The following is a 26,189-nucleotide window of genomic DNA, read 5'->3' as shown; positions in this document are numbered from 1 at the left end:
CACAGTGTTTCGCTCTAATTAGAGCTCTTCAGAGAGGTATAGCTTTGTCCAGACTCAAGGGAGCACCCAGTATAAGTCAAAAAAATACCTTTTCAGGCATAGAGTGACGAATAAATTATGCAAAAAGGAAGAAGAGAACACTGGCTAGTTCTCAAGTTTAGGTGGAAAGCAGCTCTTGTATAGAGCACTCTCAGCACCAGCAACACTCTAGATCTGCTCACCTCAAATGTCTGCTTTTCTAGCAAAGTCTTTAAGCATAGGATTAACATAGTGCTATCCATGCCGAGATAGAAATGGACAAAGTCTTTTGCCATTTCTACAGCAAAGTCTTTAAGCATAGGACTAGCACAGTGCTGACCTTGCCGAGCTGTAAAATGACAAAAGCCATTTACCACTCCAGGCACAATATTACAGCTTTGAATTGGTAAAATACCAACCAAGCCAACCTGAAATGAGTAAAAGCAACCCCTGACACAGTGTTTCGTTCTAATTAGAGATCTTCAGAGAGGTATGGCTTTGTCCAGACTCAAGGAAGCACCCAGTATAAGTAAAAAAAATACCCTTTCAGGCATAGAGTGACGAATAAATTATGCAAAAAAGAAGAAGAGAACTCTGGGTAGTTCTCAAGTTTAGGTGGAAAGCAGCTCTTGTATAGAGCACTCTCAACACCAGCGACACTCTAGATCTGCTCACCTCAAATGTCTGCTTTTCTATCAAAGTCTTTAAGCATAGGATTAACATAGTGCTATCCATGCCGAGATAGAAATGGACAAAGTCTTTTGCCATTTCTACAGCAAAGTCTTTAAGCATAGGACTAGCACTGTGCTGACCTTGCAGAGTTGTAAAATGACAAAAGCCATTTACCACTCCAGGAACAATATTACAGCTTTGAATTGGTAAAATACCAACCAAGCCAACCTGAAATGAGTAAAAGCAACCCCTGACACAGTGTTTCGCTCTAATTAGAGCTCTTCAGAGAGGTATAGCTTTGTCCAGACTCAAGGGAGCACCCAGTATAAGTCAAAAAAATACCCTTTCAGGCATAGAGTGACGAATAAATTATGCAAAAAGGAAGAAGAGAACTCTGGGTAGTTCTCAAGTTTAGGTGGAAAGCAGCTCTTGTATAGAGCACTCTCAACACCAGCGACACTCTAGATCTGCTCACCTCAAATGTCTGCTTTTCTATCAGAGTCTTTTAGCATAGGATTAACATAGCGCTATCCATGCCGAGATAGAAATGGACAAAGTCTTTTGCCATTTCTACAGCAAAGTCTTTAAGCATAGGACTAGCACAGTGCTGACCTTGCCGAGCTGTAAAATGACAAAAGCCATTTACCACTCCAGGCACAATATTACAGCTTTGAATTGGTAAAATACCAACCAAGCCAACCTGAAATGAGTAAAAGCAACCCCTGACACAGTGTTTCGCTCTAATTAGAGCTCTTCAGAGAGGTATAGCTTTGTCCAGACTCAAGGGAGCACCCAGTATAAGTCAAAAAAATACCCTTTCAGGCAGAGAGTGACGAATAAATTATGCAAAAAAGAAGAAGAGAACTCTGGGTAGTTCTCAAGTTTAGGTGGAAAGCAGCTCTTGTATAGAGCACTCTCAACACCAGAGACACTCTAGATCTGCTCACCTCAAATGTCTGCTTTTCTATCAAAGTCTTTAAGCATAGGATTAACATAGTGCTATCCATGCCGAGATAGAAATGGACAAAGTCTTTTGCCATTTCTACAGCAAAGTCTTTAAGCATAGGACTAGCACAGTGCTGACCTTGCCGAGCTGTAAAATGACAAAACCCATTTACCACTCCAGGCACAATATTACAGCTTTGAATTGGTAAAATACCAACCAAGCCAACCTGAAATGAGTAAAAGCAACCCCTGACACAGTGTTTCGCTCTAATTAGAGCTCTTCAGAGAGGTATAGCTTTGTCCAGACTCAAGGGAGCACCCAGTATAAGTAAAAAAAATACCCTTTCAGGCATAGAGTGACGAATAAATTATGCAAAAAGGAAGAAGAGAACTCTGGGTAGTTCTCAAGTTTAGGTGGAAAGCAGCTCTTGTATAGAGCACTCTCAACACCAGCGACACTTTAGATCTGCTCACCTCAAATGTCTGCTTTTCTAGCAAAGTCTTTAAGCATAGGATTAACATAGTGCTATCCATGCCGAGATAGAAATGGACAAAGTCTTTTGCCATTTCTACAGCAAAGTCTTTAAGCATAGGACTAGCACAGTGCTGACCTTGCCGAGCTGTAAAATAACAAAAGCCATTTACCACTCCAGGCACAATATTACAGCTTTGAATTGGTAAAATACCAACCAAGCCAACCTGAAATGAGTAAAAGCAACCCCTGACACAGTGTTTCGTTCTAATTAGAGATCTTCAGAGAGGTATGGCTTTGTCCAGACTCAAGGAAGCACCCAGTATAAGTAAAAAAAATACCCTTTCAGGCATAGAGTGACGAATAAATTATGCAAAAAAGAAGAAGAGAACTCTGGGTAGTTCTCAAGTTTAGGTGGAAAGCAGCTCTTGTATAGAGCACTCTCAACACCAGCGACACTCTAGATCTGCTCACCTCAAATGTCTGCTTTTCTATCAAAGTCTTTAAGCATAGGATTAACATAGTGCTATCCATGCCGAGATAGAAATGGACAAAGTCTTTTGCCATTTCTACAGCAAAGTCTTTAAGCATAGGACTAGCACTGTGCTGACCTTGCAGAGTTGTAAAATGACAAAAGCCACTTACCACTCCAGGCACAATATTACAGCTTTGAATTGGTAAAATACCAACCAAGCCAACCTGAAATGAGTAAAAGCAACCCCTGACACAGTGTTTCGCTCTAATTAGAGCTCTTCAGAGAGGTATAGCTTTGTCCAGACTCAAGGGAGCACCCAGTATAAGTCAAAAAAATACCCTTTCAGGCATAGAGTGACGAATAAATTATGCAAAAAGGAAGAAGAGAACTCTGGGTAGTTCTCAAGTTTAGGTGGAAAGCAGCTCTTGTATAGAGCACTCTCAACACCAGCGACACTCTAGATCTGCTCACCTCAAATGTCTGCTTTTCTATCAGAGTCTTTTAGCATAGGATTAACATAGCGCTATCCATGCCGAGATAGAAATGGACAAAGTCTTTTGCCATTTCTACAGCAAAGTCTTTAAGCATAGGACTAGCACAGTGCTGACCTTGCCGAGCTGTAAAATGACAAAAGCCATTTACCACTCCAGGCACAATATTACAGCTTTGAATTGGTAAAATACCAACCAAGCCAACCTGAAATGAGTAAAAGCAACCCCTGACACAGTGTTTCGCTCTAATTAGAGCTCTTCAGAGAGGTATAGCTTTGTCCAGACTCAAGGGAGCACCCAGTATAAGTCAAAAAAATACCCTTTCAGGCATAGAGTGACGAATAAATTATGCAAAAAGGAAGAAGAGAACTCTGGGTAGTTCTCAAGTTTAGGTGGAAAGCAGCTCTTGTATAGAGCACTCTCAACACCAGAGACACTCTAGATCTGCTCACCTCAAATGTCTGCTTTTCTATCAAAGTCTTTAAGCATAGGATTAACATAGTGCTATCCATGCCGAGATAGAAATGGACAAAGTCTTTTGCCATTTCTACAGCAAAGTCTTTAAGCATAGGACTAGCACAGTGCTGACCTTGCCGAGCTGTAAAATGACAAAACCCATTTACCACTCCAGGCACAATATTACAGCTTTGAATTGGTAAACTACCAACCAAGCCAACCTGAAATGAGTAAAAGCAACCCCTGACACAGTGTTTCGCTCTAATTAGAGCTCTTCAGAGAGGTATAGCTTTGTCCAGACTCAAGGGAGCACCCAGTATAAGTCAAAAAAATACCCTTTCAGGCATAGAGTGACGAATAAATTATGCAAAAAGGAAGAAGAGAACTCTGGCTAGTTCTCAAGTTTAGGTGGAAAGCAGCTCTTGTATAGAGCACTCTCAACACCAGTGACACTTTAGATCTGCTCACCTCAAATGTCTGCTTTTCTAGCAAAGTCTTTAAGCATAGGATTAACATAGTGCTATCCATGCCGAGATAGAAATGGACAAAGTCTTTTGCCATTTCTACAGCAAAGTCTTTAAGCATAGGACTAACACAGTGCTGACCTTGCCGAGCTGTAAAATGACAAAAGCCATTTACCACTCCAGGCACAATATTACAGCTTTGAATTGGTAAAATACCAACCAAGCCAACCTGAAATGAGTAAAAGCAACCGCTGACACAGTGTTTCGTTCTAATTAGAGATCTTCAGAGAGGTATAGCTTTGTCCAGACTCAAGGGAGCACCCAGTATAAGTCAAAAAAATACCCTTTCAGGCATAGAGTGACGAATAAATTATGCAAAAAAGAAGAAGAGAACTCTGGGTAGTTCTCAAGTTTAGGTGGAAAGCAGCTCTTGTATAGAGCACTCTCAACACCAGCGACACTCTAGATCTGCTCACCTCAAATGTCTGCTTTTCTATCAAAGTCTTTAAGCATAGGATTAACATAGTGCTATCCATGCCGAGATAGAAATGGACAAAGTCTTTTGCCATTTCTACAGCAAAATCTTTAAGCATAGGACTAGCACAGTGCTGACCTTGCCGAGTTGTAAAATGACAAAAGCCATTTACCATTCCAGGCACAATATTACAGCTTTGAATTGGTAAAATACCAACCAAGCCAACCTGAAATGAGTAAAAGCAACCCCTGACACAGTGTTTCGCTCTAATTAGAGCTCTTCAGAGAGGTATAGCTTTGTCCAGACTCAAGGGAGCACCCAGTATAAGGCAAAAAAATACCCTTTCAGGCATAGAGTGACGAATAAATTATGCAAAAAGGAAGAAGAGAACTCTGGGTAGTTCTCAAGTTTAGGTGGAAAGCAGCTCTTGTATAGAGCACTCTCAACACCAGCGTCACTCTAGATCTGCTCACCTCAAATGTCTGCTTTTCTATCAAAGTCTTTAAGCATAGGATTAACATAGCGCTATCCATGCCAAGATAGAAATGGACAAAGTCTTTTGCCATTTCTACAGCAAAGTGTTTAAGCATAGGACTAGCACAGTGCTGACCTTGCCGAGCTGTAAAATGACAAAAGCCATTTACCACTCCAGGCACAATATTACAGCTTTGAATTGGTAAAATACCAACCAAGCCAACCTGAAATGAGTAAAAGCAACCCCTGACACAGTGTTTCGCTCTAATTAGAGCTCTTCAGAGAGGTATAGCTTTGTCCAGACTCAAGGGAGCACCCAGTATAAGTCAAAAAATACCCTTTCAGGCATAGAGTGACGAATAAATTATGCAAAAAGGAAGAAGAGAACTCAGGGTAGTTCTCAAGTTTAGTTGGAAAGCAGCTCTTGTATAGAGCACTCTCAACACCAGCGACACTCTAGATCTGCTCACCTCAAATGTCTGCTTTTCTATCAAAGTCTTTAAGCTTAGGATTAACATAGTGCTATCCATGCCGAGATAGAAATGGACAAAGTCTTTTGCCATTTCTACAGCAAAGTCTTTAAGCATAGGACTAGCACAGTGCTGACCTTGCCGAGCTGTAAAATGACAAACGCCATTTACCACTCCAGGCACAAAATTACAGCTTTGAATTGGTAAAATACCAACCAAGCCAATCTGAAATGAGTAAAAGCAACCCCTGACACAGTGTTTCGCTCTAATTAGAGCTCTTCAGAGAGGTATAGCTTTGTCCAAACTCAAGAGAGCACCCAGTATAAGTCAAAAAAATACCCTTTCAAGCATAGAGTGACAAAAAATTATGCAAAAAGGAAGAAGAGAACTCTGGGTAGTTCTCAAGTTTAGGTGGAAAGCAGCTCTTGTATAGAGCACTCTCAACACCAGAGACACTCTAGATCTGCTCACCTCAAATGTCTGCTTTTCTATCAAAGTCTTTAAGCATAGGATTAACATAGTGCTATCCATGCCGAGATAGAAATGGACAACGTCTTTTGCCATTTCTACAGCAAAGTCTTTAAGCATAGGACTAGCACAGTGCTGACCTTGCCGAGTTGTAAAATGACAAAAGCCATTTACCACTCCAGGCACAATATTACAGCTTTGAATTGGTAAAATACCAACCAAGCCAACCTGAAATGAGTAAAAGCAACCCCTGACACAGTGTTTCGCTCTAATTAGAGCTCTTCAGAGAGGTATAGCTTTGTCCAGACTCAAGGAAGCACCCAGTATAAGTCAAAAAAATACCCTTTCAGGCATAGATTGACGAATAAATTATGCAAAAAGGAAGAAGAGAACTCTGGCTAGTTCTCAAGTTTAGGTGGAAAGCAGCTCTTGTATAGAGCACTCTCAACACCAGCGACACTCTAGATCTGCTCACCTCAAATGTCTGCTTTTCTATCAAAGTCTTTAAGCATAGGATTAACATAGTGCTATCCATGCCGAGATAGAAATGGACAAAGTCTTTTGCCATTTCTACATCAAAGTCTTTAAGCATAGGACTAGCACAGTGCTGACCTTGCCGAGCTGTAAAATGACAAAAGCCATTTACCAGTCCAGGCACAATATTACAGCTTTGAATTGGTAAAATACCAACCAAGCCAACCTGAAATGAGTAAAAGCAACCCCTGACACAGTGTTTCGCTCTAATTAGAGCTTTTCAGAGAGGTATAGCTTTGTCCAGACTCAAGGGAGCACCCAGTATAAGTAAAAAAAATACCCTTTCAGGCATAGAGTGACGAATAAATTATGCAAAAAGGAAGAAGAGAACTCTGGGTAGTTCTCAAATTTAGGTGGAAGGCAGCTCTTGTATAGAGCACTCTCAACACCAGCGACACTCTAGATCTGCTCACCTCAAATATCTGCTTTTCTATCAAAGTCTTTAAGCATAGGATTAACATAGTGCTATCCATGCCGAGATAGAAATGGACAAAGTCTTTTGCCATTTCTACAGCAAAGTCTTTAAGCATAGGACTAGCACAGTGCTGACCTTGCCGAGCTGTAAAATGACAAAAGCCATTTACCACTCCAGGCACAATATTACAGCTTTGAATTGGTAAAATACCAACCAAGCCAACCTGAAATGAGTAAAAGCAACCGCTGACACAGTGTTTTGTTCTAATTAGAGATCTTCAGAGAGGTATAGCTTTGTCCAGACTCAAGGGAGCACCCAGTATAAGTCAAAAAAATACCCTTTCAGGCATAGAGTGACGAATAAATTATGCAAAAAAGAAGAAGAGAACTCTGGGTAGTTCTCAAGTTTAGGTGGAAAGCAGCTCTTGTATAGAGCACTCTCAACACCAGCGACACTCTAGATCTGCTCACCTCAAATGTCTGCTTTTCTATCAAAGTCTTTAAGCATAGGATTAACATAGTGCTATCCATGCCGAGATAGAAATGGACAAAGTCTTTTGCCATTTCTACAGCAAAATCTTTAAGCATAGGACTAGCACAGTGCTGACCTTGCCGAGTTGTAAAATGACAAAAGCCATTTACCATTCCAGGCACAATATTACAGCTTTGAATTGGTAAAATACCAACCAAGCCAACCTGAAATGAGTAAAAGCAACCCCTGACACAGTGTTTCGCTCTAATTAGAGCTCTTCAGAGAGGTATAGCTTTGTCCAGACTCAAGGGAGCACCCAGTATAAGTCAAAAAATACCCTTTCAGGCATAGAGTGACGAATAAATTATGCAAAAAGGAAGAAGAGAACTCAGGGTAGTTCTCAAGTTTAGTTGGAAAGCAGCTCTTGTATAGAGCACTCTCAACACCAGCGACACTCTAGATCTGCTCACCTCAAATGTCTGCTTTTCTATCAAAGTCTTTAAGCTTAGGATTAACATAGTGCTATCCATGCCGAGATAGAAATGGACAAAGTCTTTTGCCATTTCTACAGCAAAGTCTTTAAGCATAGGACTAGCACAGTGCTGACCTTGCCGAGCTGTAAAATGACAAAACCCATTTACCACTCCAGGCACAATATTACAGCTTTGAATTGGTAAAATACCAACCAAGCCAACCTGAAATGAGTAAAAGCAACCCCTGACACAGTGTTTCGCTCTAATTAGAGCTCTTCAGAGAGGTATAGCTTTGTCCAGACTCAAGGGAGCACCCAGTATAAGTCAAAAAAATACCCTTTCAGGCATAGAGTGACGAATAAATTATGCAAAAAGGAAGAAGAGAACTCTGGCTAGTTCTCAAGTTTAGGTGTAAAGCAGCTCTTGTATAGAGCACTCTCAACACCAGAGACACTCTAGATCTGCTCACCTCAAATGTCTGCTTTTCTATCAAAGTCTTTAAGCATAGGATTAACATAGTGCTATCCATGCCGAGATAGAAATGGACAACGTCTTTTGCCATTTCTACAGCAAAGTCTTTAAGCATAGGACTAGCACAGTGCTGACCTTGCCGAGTTGTAAAATGACAAAAGCCATTTACCACTCCAGGCACAATATTACAGCTTTGAATTGGTAAAATACCAACCAAGCCAACCTGAAATGAGTAAAAGCAACCCCTGACACAGTGTTTCGCTCTAATTAGAGCTCTTCAGAGAGGTATAGCTTTGTCCAGACTCAAGGAAGCACCCAGTATAAGTCAAAAAAATACCCTTTCAGGCATAGATTGACGAATAAATTATGCAAAAAGGAAGAAGAGAACTCTGGCTAGTTCTCAAGTTTAGGTGGAAAGCAGCTCTTGTATAGAGCACTCTCAACACCAGCGACACTCTAGATCTGCTCACCTCAAATGTCTGCTTTTCTATCAAAGTCTTTAAGCATAGGATTAACATAGTGCTATCCATGCCGAGATAGAAATGGACAAAGTCTTTTGCCATTTCTACATCAAAGTCTTTAAGCATAGGACTAGCACAGTGCTGACCTTGCCGAGCTGTAAAATGACAAAAGCCATTTACCAGTCCAGGCACAATATTACAGCTTTGAATTGGTAAAATACCAACCAAGCCAACCTGAAATGAGTAAAAGCAACCCCTGACACAGTGTTTCGCTCTAATTAGAGCTTTTCAGAGAGGTATAGCTTTGTCCAGACTCAAGGGAGCACCCAGTATAAGTAAAAAAAATACCCTTTCAGGCATAGAGTGACGAATAAATTATGCAAAAAGGAAGAAGAGAACTCTGGGTAGTTCTCAAATTTAGGTGGAAGGCAGCTCTTGTATAGAGCACTCTCAACACCAGCGACACTCTAGATCTGCTCACCTCAAATATCTGCTTTTCTATCAAAGTCTTTAAGCATAGGATTAACATAGTGCTATCCATGCCGAGATAGAAATGGACAAAGTCTTTTGCCATTTCTACAGCAAAGTCTTTAAGCATAGGACTAGCACAGTGCTGACCTTGCCGAGCTGTAAAATGACAAAAGCCATTTACCACTCCAGGCACAATATTACAGCTTTGAATTGGTAAAATACCAACCAAGCCAACCTGAAATGAGTAAAAGCAACCGCTGACACAGTGTTTCGTTCTAATTAGAGATCTTCAGAGAGGTATAGCTTTGTCCAGACTCAAGGGAGCACCCAGTATAAGTCAAAAAAATACCCTTTCAGGCATAGAGTGACGAATAAATTATGCAAAAAAGAAGAAGAGAACTCTGGGTAGTTCTCAAGTTTAGGTGGAAAGCAGCTCTTGTATAGAGCACTCTCAACACCAGCGACACTCTAGATCTGCTCACCTCAAATGTCTGCTTTTCTATCAAAGTCTTTAAGCATAGGATTAACATAGTGCTATCCATGCCGAGATAGAAATGGACAAAGTCTTTTGCCATTTCTACAGCAAAATCTTTAAGCATAGGACTAGCACAGTGCTGACCTTGCCGAGTTGTAAAATGACAAAAGCCATTTACCATTCCAGGCACAATATTACAGCTTTGAATTGGTAAAATACCAACCAAGCCAACCTGAAATGAGTAAAAGCAACCCCTGACACAGTGTTTCGCTCTAATTAGAGCTCTTCAGAGAGGTATAGCTTTGTCCAGACTCAAGGGAGCACCCAGTATAAGTCAAAAAATACCCTTTCAGGCATAGAGTGACGAATAAATTATGCAAAAAGGAAGAAGAGAACTCAGGGTAGTTCTCAAGTTTAGTTGGAAAGCAGCTCTTGTATAGAGCACTCTCAACACCAGCGACACTCTAGATCTGCTCACCTCAAATGTCTGCTTTTCTATCAAAGTCTTTAAGCTTAGGATTAACATAGTGCTATCCATGCCGAGATAGAAATGGACAAAGTCTTTTGCCATTTCTACAGCAAAGTCTTTAAGCATAGGACTAGCACAGTGCTGACCTTGCCGAGCTGTAAAATGACAAAACCCATTTACCACTCCAGGCACAATATTACAGCTTTGAATTGGTAAAATACCAACCAAGCCAACCTGAAATGAGTAAAAGCAACCCCTGACACAGTGTTTCGCTCTAATTAGAGCTCTTCAGAGAGGTATAGCTTTGTCCAGACTCAAGGGAGCACCCAGTATAAGTCAAAAAAATACCCTTTCAGGCATAGAGTGACGAATAAATTATGCAAAAAGGAAGAAGAGAACTCTGGCTAGTTCTCAAGTTTAGGTGTAAAGCAGCTCTTGTATAGAGCACTCTCAACACCAGCGACACTTTAGATCTGCTCACCTCAAATGTCTGCTTTTCTAGCAAAGTCTTTAAGCATAGGATTAACATAGTGCTATCCATGCCGAGATAGAAATGGACAAAGTCTTTTGCCATTTCTACAGCAAAGTCTTTAAGTATAGGACTAGCACAGTGCTGACCTTGCCGAGCTGTAAAATGACAAAAGCCATTTACCACTCCAGGCACAATATTACAGCTTTGAATTGGTAAAATACCAACCAAGCCAACCTGAAATGAGTAAAAGCAACCGCTGACACAATGTTTCGTTCTAATTAGAGGTCTTCAGAGAGGTATAGCTTTGTCCAGACTCAAGGGAGCACCCAGTATAAGTCAAAAAAATACCCTTTCAGGCATAGAGTGACGAATAAATTATGCAAAAAAGAAGAAGAGAACTCTGGGTAGTTCTCAAGTTTAGGTGGAAAGCAGCTCTTGTATAGAGCACTCTCAACACCAGCGACACTCTAGATCTGCTCACCTCAAATGTCTGCTTTTCTATGAAAGTCTTTAAGCATAGGATTAACATAGTGCTATTCATGCCGAGATAGAAATGGACAAAGTCTTTTGCCATTTCTACAGCAAAGTCTTTAAGCATAGGACTAGCACAGTGCTGACCTTGCCGAGTTGTAAAATGACAAAAGCCATTTACCATTCCAGGCACAATATTACAGCTTTGAATTGGTAAAATACCAACCAAGCCAACCTGAAATGAGTAAAAGCAACCCCTGACACAGTGTTTCACTCTAATTAGAGCTCTTCAGAGAGGTATAGCTTTGTCCAGACTCAAGGGAGCACCCAGTATAAGGCAAAAAAATACCCTTTCAGGCATAGAGTGACGAATAAATTATGCAAAAAGGAAGAAGAGAACTCTGGGTAGTTCTCAAGTTTAGGTGGAAAGCAGCTCTTGTATAGAGCACTCTCAACACCAGCGTCACTCTAGATCTGCTCACCTCAAATGTCTGCTTTTCTATCAAAGTCTTTAAGCATAGGATTAACATAGCGCTATCCATGCCAAGATAGAAATGGACAAAGTCTTTTGCCATTTCTACAGCAAAGTGTTTAAGCATAGGACTAGCACAGTGCTGACCTTGCCGAGCTGTAAAATGACAAAAGCCATTTACCACTCCAGGCACAATATTACAGCTTTGAATTGGTAAAATACCAACCAAGCCAACCTGAAATGAGTAAAAGCAACCCCTGACACAGTGTTTCGCTCTAATTAGAGCTCTTCAGAGAGGTATAGCTTTGTCCAGACTCAAGGGAGCACCCAGTATAAGTCAAAAAAATACCCTTTCAGGCATAGAGTGACGAATAAATTATGCAAAAAGGAAGAAGAGAATTCTGGGTAGTTCTCAAGTTTAGTTGGAAAGCAGCTCTTGTATAGAGCACTCTCAACACCAGCGACACTCTAGATCTGCTCACCTCAAATGTCTGCTTTTCTATCAAAGTCTTTAAGCATAGGATTAACATAGTGCTATCCATGCCGAGATAGAAATGGACAAAGTCTTTTGCCATTTCTACAGCAAAGTCTTTAAGCATAGGACTAGCACAGTGCTGACCTTGCCGAGCTGTAAAATGACAAACGCCATTTACCACTCCAGGCACAAAATTACAGCTTTGAATTGGTAAAATACCAACCAAGCCAATCTGAAATGAGTAAAAGCAACCCCTGACACAATGTTTCGCTCTAATTAGAGCTCTTCAGAGAGGTATAGCTTTGTCCAAACTCAAGAGAGCACCCAGTATAAGTCAAAAAAATACCCTTTCAAGCATAGAGTGACAAAAAATTATGCAAAAAGGAAGAAGAGAACTCTGGGTAGTTCTCAAGTTTAGGTGGAAAGCAGCTCTTGTATAGAGCACTCTCAACACCAGCGACACTCTAGATCTGCTCACCTCAAATGTCTGCGTTTCTATCAAAGTCTTTAAGCATAGGATTAACATAGTGCTATCCATGCCGAGATAGAAATGGACAAAGTCTTTTGCCATTTCTACAGCAAAGTCTTTAAGCATAGGACTAGCACAGTGCTGACCTTGCCGAGCTGTAAAATTACAAAAGCCATTTACCAGTCCAGGCACAATATTACAGCTTTGAATTGGTAAAATACCAACCAAGCCAACCTGAAATGAGTAAAAGCAACCCCTGACACAGTGTTTCGCTCTAATTAGAGCTCTTCAGAGAGGTATAGCTTTGTCCAGACTCAAGGGAGCACCCAGTATAAGTCAAAAAAATACCCTTTCAGGCATAGAGTGACGAATAAATTATGCAAAAAAGAAGAAGAGAACTCTGGGTAGTTCTCAAGTTTAGGTGGAAAGCAGCTCTTGTATAACGCACTCTCAACACCAGAGACACTCTAGATCTGCTCACCTCAAATGTCTGCTTTTCTATCAAAGTCTTTAAGCATAGGATTAACATAGCGCTATCCATGCCGAGATAGAAATGGACAACGTCTTTTGCCATTTCTACAGCAAAGTCTTTAAGCATAGGACTAGCACAGTGCTGACCTTGCCGAGTTGCAAAATGACAAAAGCCATTTACCACTCCAGGCACAATATTACAGCTTTGAATTGGTAAAATACCAACCAAGCCAACCTGAAATGAGTAAAAGCAACCCCTGACACAGTGTTTCGCTCTAATTAGAGCTCTTCAGAGAGGTATAGCTTTGTCCAGACTCAAGGGAGCACCCAGTATAAGTAAAAAAAAATAGCCTTTCAGGCATAGAGTGACGAATAAATTATGCAAAAAAGAACAAGAGAACTCTGGGTAGTTCTCAAGTTTGGGTGGAAAGCAGCTCTTGTATAGAGCACTCTCAACACCAGCGACACTCTAGATCTGCTCACCTCAAATGTCTGCTTTTCTATCAAAGTCTTTAAGCATAGGATTAACATAGTGCTATCCATGCCGAGATAGAAATGGACAAAGTCTTTTGCCATTTCTACAGCAAAGTCTTTAAGCAAAGGACTAGCACAGTGCTGACCTTGCCGAGCAGTAAAATGACAAAAGCCATTTACCACTCCAGGCACAATATTACAGCTTTGAATTGGTAAAATACCAACCAAGCCAACCTGAAATGAGTAAAAGCAACCCCTGACACAGTGTTTCGTTCTAATTAGAGATCTTCAGAGAGGTATAGCTTTGTCCAGACTCAAGGGAGCACCCAGTATAAGTGAAAAAAATACCCTTTAAGGCATAGAGTGACGAATAAATTATGCAAAAAAGAAGAAGAGAACTCTGGGTAGTTCTCAAGTTTAGGTGGAAAGCAGCTCTTGTATAGAGCACTCTCAACACCAGCGACACTCTAGATCTGCTCACCTCAAATGTCTGCTTTTCTATCAAAGTCTTTAAGCATAGGATTAACATAGTGCTATCCATGCCGAGATAGAAAAGGACAAAGTCTTTTGCCATTTCTACAGCAAAGTCTTTAAGCATAGGACTAGCACAGTGCTGACCTTGCCGAACTGCAAAATGACAAAAGCCATTTACCACTCCAGGCACAATATTACAGCTTTGAATTGGTAAAATACCAACCAAGCCAACCTGAAATGAGTAAAAGCAACCCCTGACACAGTGTTTCGCTCTAATTAGAGCTCTTCAGAGAGGTATAGCTTTGTCCAGACTCAAGGGAGCACCCAGTATAAGTAAAAGAAATACCCTTTCAGGCATAGAGTGACGAATAAATTATGCAAAAAAAAAACAAGAGAACTCTGGGTAGTTCTCAAGTTTGGGTGGAAAGCAGCTCTTGTATAGAGCACTCTCAACACCAGCGACACTCTAGATCTGCTCACCTCAAATGTCTGCTTTTCTATCAAAGTCTTTAAGCATAGGATTAACATAGTGCTATCCATGCCGAGATAGAAATGGACAAAGTCTTTTGCCATTTCTACAGCAAAGTCTTTAAGCATAGGACTAGCACAACCTAAAATGAGTGCTAGTCCTATGCTTAAATACTTTGCTGTAGAGATGGCAAAAGACTTTGTCCATTTCTATCTCGGCATGGATAGCACTGTGTTAATCCTATGCTTAAAGACTTTGATAGAAAAGCAGACATTTGAGGTGAGCAGATCAAGAGTGTCGCTGGTGTTGAGAGTGGTCTATACAAGAGCTGCTTTCCACCTAAACTTGAGAACTACCCAGAGTTCTCTTCTTCTTTTTTGCATAATTTATTCGTCACTCTATGCCTGAATGGGTATTTTTTTGACTTATACTGGGTGCTCTCTTGAGTCTGGACAAAGCTATACCTCTCTGAAGAGCTCTAATTAGAGCGAAACACTGTGTCAAGGGTTGATTTTACTCATTTCAGGTTTGCTTGGTTGGTATTTTACCAATTCAAAGCTGTAATATTGTGCCTGGAGTGGTAAATGGCTTTTGTCATTTTACAGCCCGGCAAGGTCAGCACTGTGCTAGTCCTATGCTTAGAGACTTTGCTGTAGAAATGGCAAAAGATTTCGTCCATTTCTATCTCGGCATGGATAGCACTATGTTAATCCTATGCTTAAAGACTTTGATAGAAAAGCAGACATTTGAGGTGAGCAGATCTAGAGTGTCGCTGGTGTTGAGAGTGCTCTATACAAGAGCTGCTTTCCACCTAAACTTGAGAACTACCCAGAGTTCTCTTCTTCTTTTTTCCATAGTTTATTCGTCACTCTATGCCTGAAAGGGTATTTTTTTGACTTATACTGGGTGCTCCCTTGAGTCTGGACAAAGCTATACCTCTCTGAAGATCTCTAATTAGAGCGAAACACTGTGTCAGGGGTTGCTTTTAGTCATTTCAGGTTGGCTTGGTTGGTATTTTACCAATTCAAAGCTGTAATATTGTGCCTGGAGTGGTAAATGGCTTTTGTCATTTTACAGCTCGGCAAGATCAGCACTGTGCTAGTCCTATGCTTAAAGACTTTGTCCATTTCTATCTCGGCATGGATAGCACTATGTTAATCCTATGCTTAAAGACTTTGATAGAAAAGCAGACATTTGAGGTGAGCAGATCTAGAGTGTCGCTGGTGTTGAGAGTGCTCTATACAAGAGCTGCTTTCCACCTAAACTTGAGAACTACCCAGAGTTCTCTTCTTCTTTTTTGCATAATTTATTCGTCACTCTATGCCTGAAAACGTATTTTTTTGACTCATACTGGGTGCTCCCTTGAGTCTGGACAAAGCTATACCTCTCTGAAGAGCTCTAATTAGAGCGAAACACTGTGTCAGGGGTTGCTTTTACTCATTTCTGGTTGGCTTGGTTGGTATTTTACCAATTCAAAGCTGTAATATTGTGCCTGGAGTGGTAAATGGTTTTTGTCATTTTACAGCTCGGCAAGGTCAGCACTGTGCTAGTCCTATGCTTAAAGACTTTGCTGTAGAAATGGCAAAAGACTTTGTCCATTTCTATCTCGGCATGGATAGCACTATGTTAATCCTATGCTTAAAGACTTTGATAGAAAAGCAGACATTTGAGGTGAGCAGATCTAGAGTGTCGCTGGTGTTGAGAGTGTTCTATACAAGAGCTGCTTTCCACCTAAACTTGAGAACTACCCAGAGTTCTCTTCTTCTTTTTTGCATAATTTATTTGTCACTCTATGCCTGAAAGGGTATTTTTTTGACTTATACTGGGTGCTCCCTTGAGTCTGGACAAAGCTATACCTCTCTGAAGAGTTCTAATTAGATCGAAACACTGTGACAGGGGTTGCTTTTACTCATTTCAAGTTGGCTTGGTTGGTATTTTACCAATTCAAAGCTGTAATATTGTTCCTGGAGTTGTAAATGGCTTTTGTCATTTTACATCTCGGCAAGGTCAGCACTGTGCTAGTCCTATGCTTAAAGACTTTGTCCATTTCTATCTCGGCATGGATAGCACTATGTTAATCCTATGCTTAAAGACTTTGATAGAAAAGCAGACATTTGAGGTGAGCAGATCTAGAGTGCTGCTGGTGTTGTGAGTGCTCTATACAAGAGCTGCTTTCCACCTAAACTTGAGAACTACCCAGAGTTCTCTTCTTCTTTTTTGCATAATTTATTCGTCACTCTATGCCTGAAAGGGTTTTTTTTTTACTTATACTGGGTGCTCCCTTGAGTCTGGACAAAGCTATACCTCTCTGAAGAGATCTAATTAGAGCAAAACACTGTGTCAGGGGTTGCTTTTACTCATTTCAGGTTGGCTTGGTTGGTATTTTACCAATTCAAAGCTGTAATATTGTGCCTGGAGTGGTAAATGGCTTTTGTCATTTTACAGCTCGGCAAGGTCAGCACTGTGCTAGTCCTATGCTTAAAGACTTTGCTGTAGAAATGGCAAAAGACTTTGTCCATTTCTATCTCGGCATGAATAGCACTATGTTAATCCTATGCTTAAAGACTTTGATAGAAAAGCAGACATTTGAGGTGAGCAAATCTAGAGTGTCGCTGGTGTTGAGAGTGCTCTATACAAGAGCTGCTTTCCTCCTAAACTTGAGAACTACCCAGAGTTCTCTTCTTCTTTTTTGCATAATGTATTCGTCACTCTATGCCTGAAAGGGTATTTTTTTGACTTATACTGGGTGCTCCCTTGAGTCTGGACAAAGCTATACGTCTCTGAAGAGCTCTAATTAGAGCGAAACACTGTGTCAGGGGTTGCTTTGGTTGGTATTTTACCAATTCAAAGCTGTAATATTGTGCCTTGAGTGGTAAATGGCTTTTGTCATGTTACAGCTCAGCAAGGTCAGCACTGTGCTAGTCCTATGCTTTAAGACTTTGCTGTAGAAATGGCAAAAGACTTTGTCCATTTCTATCTCGGCATGGATAGCACTATGTTAATCCTATGCTTAATGACTTTGATAGAAAAGCAGACATTTGAGGTGAGCAGATCTAGAGTGTCGCTGGTGTTGAGAGTGCTCTATACAAGAGCTGCTTTCCACCTAAACTTGAGAACTACCCAGAGTTCTCTTCTTCTTTTTTGCATAATTTATTTGTCACTCTATGCCTGAAAAGGTATTTTTTTGACTTATACTGGGTGCTCCCTTGAGTCTGGACACAGCTATACCTCTCTGAAGAGCTCTAATTAGAGCGAAACACTGTGTCAGGGGTTACTCATTTCAGGTTGGCTTGGTTGGTATTTTACCAATTCAAAGCTGTAATATTGTGCCTGGAGTGGTAAATGGCTTTTGTCATTTTAAGGCTCGGCAAGGTCAGAACTGTGCTAGTCCTATGCTTAAAGACTTTGCTGTAGAAATGACAAAAGACTTTGTCCATTTCCATCTCGGCATGGATAGCACTATGTTAATCCTATGCTTAAAGACTTTGATAGAAAAGCAGACATTTGAGGTGAGCAGATCTAGAGTGTCGCTGGTGTTGGGAGTGCTCTATACAAGAGCTGCTTTCCACCTAAACTTGAGAACTACCCAGAGTTCTCTTCTTCTTTTTTGAATAATTTATTTGTCACTTGTTAGACCTGGCACCATTGGCGTGAGTCTCCCTTCCATTTTTCCGCTGTGTCTCCTCTGTTTTTGCTGGTTATAGATGCTCTGGGAGCTGTGCCGCTGCCATTCAGTGCCACAGCGCGAATGCTCCCTTTGTAAAGATGACATGTGAATTGGTACATCCATGATTGGCTTATTTGGTTCACCTGTTAGTCCCTAGTAGCGTGGCCTGTGTGTGCCCAGGGCTGGTAAACCGAATGCTGCTGGTGGGCCTGCAGCACGGTATTGTGCCACCCACGGAAGCAGCTTGTAAAGTGTGTCTCAGGCCTGCCACTGCAGTGTCTGCGTGCAGTCCAGAACTGCCATCTTGGCTGTGAAGTGCACCCACTTCCCAGCCCCTAAACCTTCCCTTGGCATCCTGTAAGCCCCCCTTATGATAGGGCGCATTGTATGTGTAAGGTAGGACATGCCCTGATGTATGCAGCATGTCCTAGTAGTGAATTACACCCCATTTCGTTTTTCACTACTGTAAGGCTACCTGTTCTCCATAGGCCAGAATGGGAGGTCTGGGCTATTACATTCTATAGTCCTAACTGACCCACAGAACATGGTAGAAAAACGAATCTAGTATGCCTGAGCTCAGAATATTAAAATACACCTTTTAGTGAAGGTTATTTTTATATTCTGTGTTTGAAACTACCACTTTTAGAGTATAGGTACTTTCTTGCCTAAGCCTTCCAGTTTGCTCTGCTATGATGTGTATTGGCTGTCTGGTTTTGGAGGGACAGGGCAGGCTGAGTCAGACCTGGGTTGAATAGAGCGACCTGCCTTGGTGTGAGGGGAGGGGTAGCTCCTGCACTTGAATAGGACCGTGCCTGGCAAGGTGAATGCTGGCTCCACCTCCCACTGTGCGTCTGAGGCAGACCCCCTCTTTCTGAACGGAAGGATGCAGCCTGATCAACAAAGTGCTCCAGGGCTGGGCAGAATTGGTTCTGGCTGGGTTCAGAGACTTGGGACCCCTAAGAACAAAGACTTTGGGGGTATAAATATTTGTGCACAAACCCCTACAATTTGTATTGCTCCTGGATAACAAGAAGAACCTCTGTCCGTGTGGCTACAAGAATCTGCAGGAGAAGGACTGTCCTTGTGCCTGTGTGCTGTTCCTGGGACTGGCCTGCAGCTGTTACTACTGGACTTCAAGAAGAGGAAAAGAACTTTGATTGGACTTTTTATTTCTTTTGCTACAGCAACTACCCAAGGGCTAGGAGAGAGCTAGCCTCCTGCTGGAGTCTCAGGCACATCAGACTCCACCATCAGCCTCCTGTTTCCTCCCAGCGAGGATTACTATCTGCAGGTGAGGCTCCTGTGTGTTCCAGGGCCTCTAGTTCTACTGCTGAGAAGAGAGCGCTGAAAATCGTTGCTAACCTCCGTTAGCGAGCCGCTGCAGCCGGTGAGCGTGAGAAAGAAATCGCCGCTCCGCTGTCGCCGAGTGCTCGCTAACCCCGAAGATTGTCGCAGCACCTGTCTGCGGGCCTGAAAACGCCCGTTATCCGAAGATCATCGCAGCACCTGTCTGCGGGCCTGAAAACGCCCGCTATCTGGAAATCATCGCAACAGGATCATCGCAGCGCGGACGCCGAGCGTTCGCCATTTCCCCCGCATCGAATCCGGATCGTCGCTTCCTCGCGGAGCGCCACCTTTGTCAACGCAGCAAGATCACACACGCAACAGGCCCGGTGCATCATCCTCCCTTCGCGGCAAGGATTTTATCGCATCACCGGATCAGCGTGAAGAAGTTTGTCGCTTTGTCCTGCCCGCAACCCAGCGCATCATCCTCCCTTGCGGTAAGGATTCAACGCATCGCTGGCTAGCGTGAGGAAATCTATCGCCACAACTCCTTAGCGACATTTTTGTTGCTTTGCTCCAGGAACCAGATACTTTGTGAGTAAAAGGGTCGCAGAGACCCCTGCCTTGAACTAAACATCATTTTGTGCATCCTGAACTATTTTTCCTTGCAGCATTCCTAAAGTAATTATATTTTTATAGTATTGTGGATTTTTACTGTTATTGGTCTTGTGATTAAGTCTATATAAAAATACCTATTTTTCATAACTACTTGAGTGGTGTCCATTTGTAGTGTTCCTCATTATATTACTGTGTATGGTCATAAATGCTTCACACACTGCCTCTGAGATAAGCCTAGCTGCTCGTGCTACGTTACCACAGGGTTGAGCAGGGGTTGTCAAAGGGTGTAGGCTGCTTACTCTGACTTAGGAAGAAGGGTCCCTACTTGGACAGTGGCCAGCCATTGCCAACTAGAGACCCCCATTTCTAACATTGGTGGTCAGCGGTGAGGATCTGGACTTGCATTTATGATTGCATACAGTAATTATAGTGTACACTACTAGTGAGTGCAGACCATAACATAACCACGTACGTTTTTGAGATTTTTGATTCTATTTTTGATCGATATTGCCAGTTATTATTACAATGGCCAAGCCCAGATCCAATGCCTCTGAGGATCTCTCCTGGGAAGAAGAGAAATTAGACACCTACAATGCCAAGCAGCTCAAATATTTTTGCAAACGCTTCACAGTCCCTATCACAGGTCTCACTAGAAGGGAAGAGTATTACAAGGCGCTGAAGGCCTGGTTAGAAGCCAGGGATGCCCCAAAGAATGTAGAAGAGCCTGTGGAGGGGGGAGAGGATGCAGGAGAGCGGCAGGACGAAATTGTAGATTTGGTAGGGGACAAAACAGTTTCCAGCCCGGGCACTAGTGTGTCCTCAAGGGGCCTGACTCCAGAAGAGATGGAGGACAGGGACAGAGATAGGCGGCATAATATGGAGATGGCTAAGCTTAAATTGGATGGTCAGAGAGACCTAGAGTATAAGAAGTTGGAAGTTGAGATAATGAAGATGAAATTTGAACATGAGAGAGTTTTGAGGGAGTTGGAGATTAAGGCCAAGAGTATTGAGATCTCCCCCTCTGGTGGCAGCATACCAGTAGTGCATACTGAGAGTAGAGTGTATATACCTAAAGAGGTTATTAAGGATTTTCATAAAAGTGAGGATATTGGGCAATGGTTTGCCGCTTATGAATTAGCCATGGTGTCCCACCGGGTCCCTGGGAAGGATTGGGGAGCGGGGTTGTGGGGACGGTTTGTGAGTGAGGGGAGGGATACCTTGTTGGACCTAACCCCAGAAAGTAGGATGATTTACGCCCACATGAAGGAAGCTTTGATTACCCGCTATGGTTTAACCCCTGAAATGTATAGGCAGATTTTAAGAACCTGCAAGAAGATAGAGGGTACCACGTGGGTTGAATATGTGTCTTTTTTTGGCAGAGCAATGGAGCGCTGGGTAAAAGGCAGCAAAGTAGAAACTTTTGAGCAACTGTATGACTTGATTGCATGGGAGCATTTTTCTAGTAACTGTTTTCCTGAGCTACGCCAGCATCTGATAGATTGCAAGCTGACTAACCCTAGGAAGCTTGCTGAGGAGGCGGACCGCTGGGTGAGCACCCGGGTTCGCAATGGTCCAGTGGGAGACTTCGCCAAAGGTGGGCAGGGTCCCCAGCAGAGAGGTGGGGGGGACAGGGGTAAACCAAGGGAGTTCCACCGAGGGCCCCAAGATAATTCCCAAGGGAACCAGGCAGTGGTATCCCAGCCTCCCCCAGATAAGAAGCCAGTGCCTCCAACAGGTAATCCTGTTCCAAGGAGGCTCCCTACTTGTTTTAAGTGTGGCTAGGTGGGCCACAGATACTTTGACCCCCAGTGTCCCCAAAAGGATACTGCTGCACCACCCCATGCACCGCCCCGCCAGCTTGCTAGTGTAGCCCTGGGGGAGGAGGAGATGGGTGCCCCAGGTGGGTGGGACCCCGTAGAGTTGACCCTTGTCTCACTAGGAGACTTCGAAATGGTTCCTAAGCCTGCACTGCCTGATAACACTAAAAAATACAGGCAGTGGGTAACCATCAATGACCATAGAGTGGAGGCTCTGAGGGACACAGGAGCCAGTGTAACTGCTGTCAGCTCCCGGTTGGTGTCCAAAGAGCAGGTTGTGCCCCATGCATTCTACCCAGTAGTGTCGGCAGACAACACAGAGAGCCAAGGTGAGGTGGCTCAGGTTCCCTTTGAGTGGGGGGGGGGTCTCAGGAACTCTTCAGGTGGCTGTGAGGCCCGCCATGCCTGTGGACTGTCTGTTGGGCAATGATTTAGAGAACTCACCGTGGGCTACAGTGGAGAGGAGAGCTCACTTGCAAATGTTGGGACTGCCTGAGTGGGCATGTGCTACCACTCGGTCCATGGCAGCCAAAGAGAGTGTTGAGAAAGACCTGGAGCCTGAGAATATGGCCCAGGCCCCTGCCTTAGAGGGAGAGGGCAGGGGGCACGGGAAACCGGCCCCCTTGGTTCCCACGGCCCAGGAGGGAGCAGACCCTGAGGGGGATGCCCTGGAGCCTACCGGGGAGCGGAGTACCGACCTGGGGGACCTGCCTGAGCTGACCCAGTGGCAGCAGGAAGGGGGGCCCACCAGGGAGGAGTTTTGTGAACAGCAGAGAACTTGCCCCTCTCTTGAGGGTATGCGGCAACAGGCTGCAGCCCAGGCAGCAGGTGATATGTCCAGTTCACATCTGATTTATTGGGAGAACAGTCTCCTGTATAGCGAGCCTAAGGTTGCTGAGCCGGGGTCAGCCCGTGTGCTGGTGGTACCCGAGTGCTTCAGAACCTTCCTACTGGGGTTGGCTCACGACATTCCATTGGCAGGACATCTGGGGCAGACCAAGACCTTTGAAAGGCTAGTCACCCACTTTTATTGGCCCCAGATGCGCAAGAGTTCAGATACGTATTGTAGGACCTGTGAGACTTGCCAGGCAAGTGGGAAGAGTGGGGGGAAGACCAAAGCCCCACTCCAACCCTTCCCAGTTGTTAGCACCCCATTCGAGCGAGTGGGCATTGACATTGTGGGGCCTCTGGACCCCAAGACAGCCATGGGCAACAGGTACATCCTGGTCTTGGTGGACCATGCCACCCGGTACCCTGAAGCCATCCCGCTCAGGACAGTGACGGCCCCCGTGGTGGGACGTGCACTGATGGGGATCTTCTCCCGTGTGGGGTTCCCCAGAGAGGTGGTGAGCGACAGGGGGACCAACTTCATCTCCCAGTATATGAAGTCTCTGTGGAAGGAGTGTGGGGTGACTTACAAGTTCACCGCTCCTTACCACCCCCAGGGTAACGGTCTGGTTGAGAGATTCAACCGGACCTTGAAGGGCATGATCATGGGCCTAGAGGAGCCCCTGAGGCGTAAGTGGGACGTACTCTTGCCATGCCTGTTGTTTGCATACAGTGAAGTGCCACAGAAGTCCTTAGGGTTCAGCCCTTTTGAACTGCTCTATGGCCATCCGGTAAGAGGGCCTCTGAGTTTGGTCAAGGAAGGCTGGGAGCAATCTCACAGGAAACCTCCCCAAGATGTGTTTAGCTACATCCTGGCCTTCAGGAACCAAACTCGGCGTTTCAGAAACATCGCTGAGGCAAATCTGGAAGCCAGCCAGGAGGAGATGAAACGTTGGCACGACCAGAATGCCACTCTGGTCAAGTTTCAACCTGGTCAAAAGGTTTGGGTACTGGCCCCAGTGGAGCCCTGTGCGCTCCAAGATAAGTGGACCGGTCCATTCGAGGTGGTGGAGCGAAAAAGTCAAGTTACCTATTTGGTGGACTTTAAATCTCCCAGGAACTCCCTGCGGGTCCTGCATGTGAATCGCCTAAAGCCCCACTTTGCGAGGTCTGAAGTGGGCATGCTTCTTGCCACAGATGCAGGGATGGAGGAGGAGCGTGAGCCTCTTCCTGACCTCCTGTGGGCGGGAGAGAAGGATGGGTCAGTGGAGGGTGTGGTCCTCTCCACCACACTGACCCCAGAACAGCAGAGAGATTGCCACCAGCTGTTGGGGCATTTCCCAGATTTATTTTCCCTGGTACCTGGTGTCACTGACTGGTGCGTCCATGAGGTAGACACCGGGGACAGTCTTCCTGTCAAGCACAAGGCTTACAGGGTGACCGACAGGGTAAGGGCCTGCATTAAGGAGGAGGTCTCCAAAATGTTCGCCCTGGGGGTGATTGAGTCCTCTAGCAGCCCTTGGTCCAGCCCCGTGGTCTTGGTGCCAAAGGCTGCAGCGCCTGGTGACACGCCAGAACTTAGGTTCTGTGTGGACTACCGAGGTCTCAATTCGGTCACGAGGACAGACGCGCACCCCATCCCCAGAGCTGATGAGCTCATAGATCGGTTGGGGACTGGCCGGTACCTCAGCACGTTTGATCTAACGTCTGGGTACTGGCAGATCGCCTTAACTGATGGGGCAAAGGAGAGGTCCGCATTCTCCACCCCAGATGGGCACTACCAGTTCCGTGTGATGCCCTTTGGGATGAAGAATGCCCCTGCCACCTTTCAGAGGTTGGTCAACCAGGTGTTGGCTGGGCTGGAGGATTTCAGTGCCGCCTACCTGGACGACATTGCCGTATTCAGTTCCTCATGGGAGGACCACTTACGCCACCTCTGGGAAGTGTTGATGGCGCTGCGCAGAGCAGGCCTCACAATCAAGGCCAGTAAGTGCCAGATTGGGCAGGGTTCGGTGGTGTACTTAGGACACCAGGTAGGGAGTGGCCAGGTGGCCCCTCTACAGCCCAAGTTTGAGACCATCCTGGCTTGGGAGCCCCCCAGGACCCAGACCCAGGTGAGGGCCTTCTTAGGACTCACGGGTTATTACAGGAGGTTTGTCAAGGGGTATGGCAGCATTGTTGCCCCCTTGACTGAGATGACTTCCAAGAAGCAGCCCAAGATTGTGAACTGGACTGACACCTGTCAGAAAGCTTTTGATGCTCTCAAGACTGCCATGTGTACAGCACCCATACTCCAGGCGCCCAACTTTGCTAAGGAATTTATTGTCCAGACAGACGCTTCAGAGCATGGGGTGGGGGCTGTTCTGTCACAGATGAATGAAGAGGGACTAGACCAACCGGTAGCCTTCATCAGTAGGAGGTTACTTCCACGGGAACAGAGGTGGAGTGCGATCGAGCGAGAGGCATTTGCTGTGGTTTGGGCGCTGAAGAAGCTGAGACCATACCTGTTTGGGACTCACTTCCGGGTTCAGACCGACCACAGGCCCCTCAGGTGGTTAATGCAGATGAGGGGTGAGAATCCCAAGTTGTTAAGGTGGTCCATTTCCCTACAGGGTATGGACTTTACGGTGGACACCGCCCTGGTACAGAACACGCCAATGCTGATGGTCTGTCCAGATTTTTCCGCCTTAGTGATGAGAACCTCCCAGGGGATGGGTAGTTCTCCCCACATTTCAGCTGGAGGGGACGTGTGTTAGACCTGGCACCATTGGCGTGAGTCTCCCTTCCATTTTTCCGCTGTGTCTCCTCTGTTTTTGCTGGTTATAGATGCTCTGGGCGCTGTGCCGCTGCCATTCAGTGCCACAGCGCGAATGCTCCCTTTGTAAAGATGACATGTGAATTGGTACATCCATGATTGGCTTATTTGGTTCACCTGTTAGTCCCTAGTAGCGTGGCCTGTGTGTGCCCAGGGCTGGTAAACCGAATGCTGCTGGTGGGCCTGCAGCACGGGATTGTGCCACCCACGGAAGCAGCTTGTAAAGTGTGTCTCAGGCCTGCCACTGCAGTGTCTGCGTGCAGTCCAGAACTGCCATCTTGGCTGTGAAGTGCACCCACTTCCCAGCCCCTAAACCTTCCCTTGGAATCTTGTAAGCCCCCCTTATGATAGGGCGCATTGTATGTGTAAGGTAGGACATGCCCTGATGTATGCAGCATGTCCTAGTAGTAAATTACACCCCATTTCGTTTTTCACTACTGTAAGGCTACCTGTTCTCCATAGGCCAGAATGGGAGGTCTGGGCTATTACATTCTATAGTCCTAACTGACCCACAGAACATGGTAGAAAAACGAATCTAGTATGCCTGAGCTCAGAATATTAAAATACACCTTTTAGTGAAGGTTATTTTTATATTCTGTGTTTGAAACTACCACTTTTAGAGTATAGGTACTTTCTTGCCTAAGCCTTCCAGTTTGCTCTGCTATGATGTGTATTGGCTGTCTGGTTTTGGAGGGACAGGGCAGGCTGAGTCAGACCTGGGTTGAATAGAGCGACCTGCCTTGGTGTGAGGGGAGGGGTAGCTCCTGCACTTGAATAGGACCGTGCCTGGCAA

Source organism: Triturus cristatus, chromosome 5_2, assembly GCF_964204655.1.
Source record: "Triturus cristatus chromosome 5_2, aTriCri1.1, whole genome shotgun sequence".
Taxonomy (NCBI): Eukaryota; Metazoa; Chordata; class Amphibia; order Caudata; family Salamandridae; genus Triturus; species Triturus cristatus.
The sequence above is the reverse complement of the archived record's forward strand: the minus strand, read 5'-3'. Positions refer to the sequence as shown.